Source organism: Sceloporus occidentalis, unplaced genomic scaffold (genome assembly GCF_023333645.1).
Source record: "Sceloporus occidentalis isolate IW3139 unplaced genomic scaffold, rSceOcc1.0.p SCAF_130, whole genome shotgun sequence".
NCBI lineage: Eukaryota > Metazoa > Chordata > Lepidosauria > Squamata > Phrynosomatidae > Sceloporus > Sceloporus occidentalis.
Genome location: NW_028317110.1, coordinates 2460336 through 2467585, shown reverse-complemented (window position 1 = coordinate 2467585; position 7250 = coordinate 2460336). Strand labels below are relative to the sequence as shown.

Sequence of the window (7250 nt, the reverse complement as noted above, 5' to 3'; positions counted from 1 at the left end):
GTGGGAGTTCTGTCCAACAGGATAGATTCCTAAGAAAATAAAAATACATTCACTGAATACATTGGATCTTTAAATTGGTACCAATTAATATTGTTACTAAGTTGCTACATTGTTTCACTTGCCTATTGAGGTTTGGACGGATGCCAAACCACATACACAGATGTCTTCTATCTTGAATCAGCCTGTCTGTCTTTCCTTCTGTTGGTCCCTTGATGCTCTGCCGATATATCCCTGTAACTAGAAAAGATAGTTAAATGAAAAACATTCTATATGTCATGTTTTTAACTGTATAAATCTATTTTACACACTTACCGATTTACGAATACTGCCGACTACGAGTCCCGTTGACAGAATGAAACAGAGGGTTCCACAACATCTGCCGTTATTTCATCCTGAGGAATTAAAAAAGAAAAGAAAAAAGAAAAAAGACTAAACGTGATGACGTCGAAATGACGCAAATAGAACAAGACGGCGAGCCGGGACCTTTAAAAGAACCGCGAAAACACAGACAGGATACAGATTGATTTCTTAAATTTTCTCCTGAGGAAGCCAGAATTGGTGAAACGCGTTGAGATATTTTGGAAAACTTTACAACTATTGAAAACCTGGACTTTACATGGACTTGATGATCATCCACTTATCTTTATAAAGGACACTGCTCTTACGCATAACCCAGTTGTTATGCCTACTTGTTTGTAAGTTTTTAATCTATATTCATTAAACAATATCTTTTTTATTGCACTATTTCGTTTCTTATCTTCTACACAGAAGCTCCTAAGACGAAAGAAAGTATGGATTTTTGACGAGCTTTCTATTTCTAATACACTTGTGAGTGCAACAAACATCTCTATTTTTATTTTTTTCGTATTAACTTATTACACTATATTTGTTTTATTTTTTCCCACATATCTATGCGCCCCGACCTTTGCCTATACATCATTTGTTATAACACTTATGAGGAGTGTTGATCTGCGGGAGCAGCAAGATTTGTAGGGTACTGTAATTTATTTCATATTCATTTTTTAAGACCTACCCACTCGTGAAGGTGTTTCTTTTCCGTTCTATATTGTGATGTAAGGATCTGGGGTATTACATAACTTTTAAGTCACTTAAATGCAAAATAAAACCAAACATGTCAGTGGTGACATTAAGTCACATAAAAATGATGTATTTCCAATCTTTAATCAATGTGCATTGCTATAGAATGCTTGATTCTTGTTTTGGAATCCACACAAGATATGAAATCTGAGATCGGTCTAAGCTTTTCCTTCAAGCATGCGAGCACGGTTTAATTGTTTTATTATTCAACATAAAATTTCCAGGTACTTAAAATCAAAATTTGTAAAATATAGCAAGGAAAAGGTATTTTTGCCAAATAGTAAAAGGAATTTTATTGGTGTAACAGTGCTATCCGCGTCAGGTTGGGTCTCTACTCTCCCTTGTTGAATTTGTCCTCATCAGTGTTCAAAAGCAGAGGAAATCTCCTCCCTGCGCAGATTCCAGATCTGATTTAGAGCACGGTGGTTGCCCATCAGACGGGACTGGGGTCTACTCGTGATCTTTTTCGTAGATACCAGTGAATGAAAACCACCAGCGGTCCCATAACCATTACAATGGCCGCACTCATTATCACTGCCACTAATGTTGTTTGAGGGATCCGGATGAATGAGGCGTTCTGTAAGTCTACACTTGGGGAGTCAGATCTTACGCATGAGTTGTCTTTTCCATTATATTCGTATAAAGGGGAACAGGAAGTGCAATTATTGGCAGACGACCCTTTACACGTAAAGCAGGATGGGTGGCAAGCGGCACAAGAACGAACAAGGTGAAAGCTGCTGGGCTCTGACACCTCCGCTCTCTGCGTAGACTTAAAGTATTTGGCAGGGCAGTAAGATAGACAGAGCTTTCCAAAGGTATAATATGGTGCCAAACATTCTATGCACGACCCATTTCTATCCCGCCTCAGACACTTTCTCATGACAGACTTCTTGATTTTCCTGGACATCATGTGTTCATCTGTCCCGTACAAAATCAACGTGACGTGATGTAGAAATCCGTGGTTGGTGTAGCTTCCTCTGTTCCTAAATTCTAAGGTCCAAAGGCCCAATGGATTTTCATCCCAAGATTGTGTGGTCATGAAGGACCAATCTCTGTACCCATCAGTGCTGGTATCATGTGGTCTCTTGCCCATCAGCACAGAACGGGTGCCCATAGGACTGGTAAGATAGATTTCCAGGTCACCTCTGCGACTGTAGCTGAGGGTCATTTGGGCTTGGACATGCTCAAGGGATGTTATGTGATTGGGGGACCCAGAACAGGCAGTGACATTGTAAGTCAAAATAAGATCTGAATGCACTCTTTTAGGGGTGCTCACAATTGTTATGAGGCACTTTCTTTGAGGCTGCGTTGTCTCCCATGTTTCGGCCAGCTCCACTACTCGTCCAGCATGCAAGAGTCCGTAGCCGAAAAAGTGGCTCACTTTTCTTCCCACTCCATTTATGACCCAATCGTCAGCCATTAGGTGGGCAGGACTGGACGCTCTTACCACGATATGTTGTATATCCCTCCATGTAAGAGCTGGGTTTGCCTCCAATGCCAAAGCAAGGATCCCGGCAGCAAGTGGAGTGGCGGCTGAAGTCCCGGTGTGTTTATCTGTACACGTGTGGCGTATATCAGTGGTGATAAAAGTCTCTTCCTCACCACCACCGCTGCTGTAAGTGCTTGTAAGTTTGCATGCACACGCCTCACTGTACCAAGGGACTGTTCCATGATTTGTGACACCCCCAACAGCAACAGTGTAGATACTGTTGGAGTAGCCGTCACTGTTGCAGTTGTCATTCCTGCCACCGTTTCCAGATGCCCAAACAAAGATAGATCCAAGGCCACGGCGGCCATTTAGTATTCCTTTGTAAAAAGCCTCAGAAGACAACACTCCTGGTCCATCCAGTACCTTTCCATCATCAGTGGGACCCCAGCTGGCGCTATAAATGTCAATATGCTGTGGGTTCAAACTCAACGACTGAGCTTCAACAAAGTCTGTGACTATCCCATCCAGCATTCGCACACCTCCTATTCTAGCGTTGTATGCTACTCCAGCGCCGCAGATATCATTATTGGCAACCGCAGCCACCTCGCCTGCACAGCGGGTCCCGTGGTTGGTCTCATTAGATGAGTTATATCGGGGCTGAGGGTCAGGATCGTCGTCATTAAAATCATAACTCGCTTCCGGATCATAGTTTAATGCGAGATCGGGGTGGTCCTTTTCAAGCCCATCATCCAGAACGGTCACCACCACGCCTCGTCCGGTATATCCACGGTTCCAAGCAGTCTGGATGCCTAAGTCAAGATTTTTACCCAGGTACCACTGCAAGCTGAAGAGGGGGTCTGTGGGAACCATACTAGGCTGTCTTTTCTCCCTTCTCCTCAGCGTCTGCTGCTCAAACCAGCTAACCTTGGGTTCTTTTTTCAGTTGAATATTTCTACCCCAGTGAGGGCTGAAGGATTTCCTTTGAATGCCACGATGAGATAAATGGTAGAAATCACTGCCAAGCACCACCTGGCCAAGGTTGATGAAACCGAATTTCTGTGCAATACGTTCTGCCTCTACAGAGCCATCAGGTATGTGCACAGCCCAGCTATTTGTGTAAATCTCCAAAGTAAAGATCACATGGATCAGAACAGTAACAACGAAAACCAGAGCTATGCTCCTCATCTTGTACTGTCAGCTTACAAAAGCATCTGTTGGCCTAACGGCCAGTGCTTTTATAACCTACACTATGTCACAGTAGAAGGGCGTGGCACATCTGTTACATCACAATAGCAGGGCGGGGCTCGGAACTCTCAGCGACAAGCCGGCTAGAAAATGCTTACAGTTATAATGTCAATATATAATTCTGAAACAGTAGTGTGTGATTATATACCGTATTTGCTCGATTATAAGACGACCCTGATTATAAGACGACCCCCCAAAATCTGAATATTAACTTAGGAAAAAAAGAAAAAGCCTGAATATAAGACGACCCCAAAGGAAAAAAGTTTTACCAGTAAATGTTAATTCATGTAAACTATTTTTTTTAATAAAAGCTATGATTGAGAAAAAGATTTTTTTTGTTTTTATTTCTTGTATTTTCCAACCTGTCCCCCAGTTACGCACATCTGCCCCCAGGCTTGCCACTCCAATATGGCACTGTGGCCCATGATATGCCTTTTAACCCTCTATATGCCACTGTGCCCCATGGTATGCCTTTTGACCCCCTATGTGCCACTCTGCCTCCAGAAATGCCTTATACCCCTATATCCCATTCTGGCATTTAGGGGGTTAAAATGCATATTATGGGGCAGAGTGGCATATAGGGAGGTATAAGGCATTTCAGGAGGCAGAGTGGCATTAAGGGAGTTAAAAGGCATTGTATAGAGCACTCTGCCTCCAGAAATGCCTTATACCACTATATGCCACTCTGCCATTTAGGGGGTTAAAAGGCATATTATGGGGCAGAGTGGCATATAGGGAGGTATAAGGCATTTCAGGAGGCAGAGTGCTCTATTAAATGCCCCCTTAACGCCACTCCAGAAATGCCCTATGCCCCCATTTAACACACACACACACCCTATACCCCCATTTAACTAACTAACTAACACACACACACACACACACACACACACTCTCTCCCCCCCCTTCCCCCGCTCTCCCCCCTCTCTTACCGGTGCTTCCAGCCGGGGCAGCGGGTTGACGTCGCCTTCTGCTGCAGCCAGAAGGAGGTGTGGCTAGCAGCGGGGGTTTGTATGCGTCCGTCGTGTATACTTTCCCCGGCTGTCAGAGATCAGAGTTCCCCGCACCGGTGCGGGGAACTCTGATCTCTGACAGTCGGGGAAGGTCTATGCGACGGACGCAGACAACCCCCGCTGCTAACCACACCTCCTCCCGGCTGCAGCGGATGTTGTCTACACGGATCGCTTAGACGTCAACCCCCTGCCCCGGCAACACAGCAGGAAGCACCGGTAAGTGTGTGTATGATGAGGGGGGGGGGGGAGTCGGGTGAGACAGGAGGATCCAGGTCCCCTGCAGCGGTGCAGGGGATCTGGATCTTAGTCTCCTAATCAGACCTCTATTTGAGGTCTGATTAGAAGACGACCCCGATTAGAAGACGAGGGGTATTTTTCAGAGCATTTGCTCTGAAAAAAACCTCGTCTTATAATCGAGCAAATACGGTATATATATATGTAGCCCTGGCACTAGAACTCCTCCAGTTGCCATGGTGATGAACTATGCACCACAGAGTTCTAGATATAAGCAGACTGACTGTCCTTCATCAGCCAGTATTATGAACATCTGTGTAAGCCAATCACTTGGGATTTTTGAAAAGGAAAGGGAGGGTCAAGGCATCCATCTTGGAGATTGAGGACCTGAAGAAGAGGAGCCAGGAGTGATGTTCTGTACAGATACCTGGAGAATCTAAGCCAGTCTTACTGCATATCTGTGCCCCAGAGATTACAAATCTGAAGCACACTGGGGCAGAAGAAGCTAAGTTTAATCAAGCATGATTTAGTGGTTGTTGGAGTTGAATCCAGCCTCAACACTTAAAATACCTACTCTCTTCAAAAGAACAGACCCTGGGACATGTGAGTTGTTACCAGTTTCTTCCATAAAGTTTTGGTGTCATCCTAACCTGTTATACCAAGATAATACCATCTACTACATTGAAGGGCCCCACCTAAGTGCACCACCGTTTCCCTGGGGAATCTGGGGCTGGGTTACTGCAAATTGGACACAAGCTACACTTTTGTGAGGGGGTATTGGGAAAGTGGGCATTGTTGTCTAAATTGTGCTATTGCATTCTGTGTAAATGTTAGGTTAAGAGCTGTGTGCTTACATAGTTTATAGTTACTGATGTTCTAATATCACATAAAATATAGTTTGCTACAATATATTTAGTGGATGTCATTCCTCTTGTAAACAAAAAGGTTTCTATTGTGTCTGCCTTGTTTTTTTTCCCTTTTGTTATTGTAAAGTTATTTTCTTAGTGGGTAATATATCTGAAAGCTTCAGATATCCCAGCTAAGTGGAGGCACTGCGTCATTAGATCCCCAATCTCTCAACAATTTGCAGAGGCTCAGGACTACCTGCTATCACCAATATGGAGGTAACCAAGCTGGAGACTAACCCTGCACCCAGGTTAGTCCAAAAAAGGGTTACAGATGGAGGCACTGCTGAGATGAGTTGGGGAAACAGTACAATTACAAACATCATTTCCTACCCTTCATCAAAGGAGGTAAGGGTTTGGGCAGAAGAATTGCTAACTTTGCCTAACCAAGTTGTGGCAGTATGCAATTTACCTGAAAAACCTGACAGAGAAGAATTAAAATCAGCATTAAAGCAGATACCTGGACTAGAACGCCTAAAAATCCTAGGCACACGGGTAGACCCTAATACTAGACAAGGGGTCGCTCTAATCAAAGGATATACTAATCTTAATAAAGTAAATGGTCCTGTGTCCATCTACATACGGAGAGGTCCCCTGGAGGGGTGTCCTCTTGTATATGCTTGTGAAGAGGCAGGAGATGATAGTGAAGATGATGACTCAGGTAATATGTTTAGTCTGCCCTTAGATAATAAGAGTGATAAAGAAAGTAATAGCGAGGAAAGAGATCAAAAGCCAGTATGCGCCTCTGGAGTGCCACCTAAACTGCCAAGTAGAAGACTTCCTAGTATTCCTTACAGACCCCCTACACTTACACAGGAGTCTGAGGAACCCATTCAGTTATCTGAGGTGTTATCACAACTTTCTGATCATATAGTTCTAGCTACTCATACTCACAGTTATAGAAAACTGAAAGTCTTCTCTGGCACTGTCCCTGTCCCAGCAGGAGAAGAAAGTTATGAAACTTGGAGAGACAATGCCTTTCAGGTTTTAGACGAATGGACTTGTCCTGAGGAAAATAAGAGGCAACGGCTTATGGAAAGCCTAAAACCTCCAGCGGCACATTTGGTTAGATTTCATCGCAAATTAAACCCAGACCTGACTACTGAGGGTGTCATGAAAGTGTTGAAAAGTGCATATGAAGAAGCTGAAGACCCTGAAGTATTGAGAGCTCGCTTTATAACCACCAAGCAAAAAGAAAAGGAAAAAGCCTCTTCCTTCATTACCAGAATAGAGCTGTTGTTAGGAGAACTTGTGGAAAAGAAAGTCATACTTATAACTGAGGCACCAAGGTTCAGAAAACAGCAGATAATCAGAGGGTCACTACAAACT

General features: G+C 43.8%; 1 pseudogene; it reads right to left on the bottom strand.

The window, feature by feature from the left end:
- Positions 1-332: 332 nt before the first annotated feature.
- LOC149281603 (proprotein convertase subtilisin/kexin type 4 pseudogene) lies at positions 333-3712 on the bottom strand (annotated as a pseudogene).
- Between the last annotated feature and the right edge of the window lie 3538 nt (positions 3713-7250).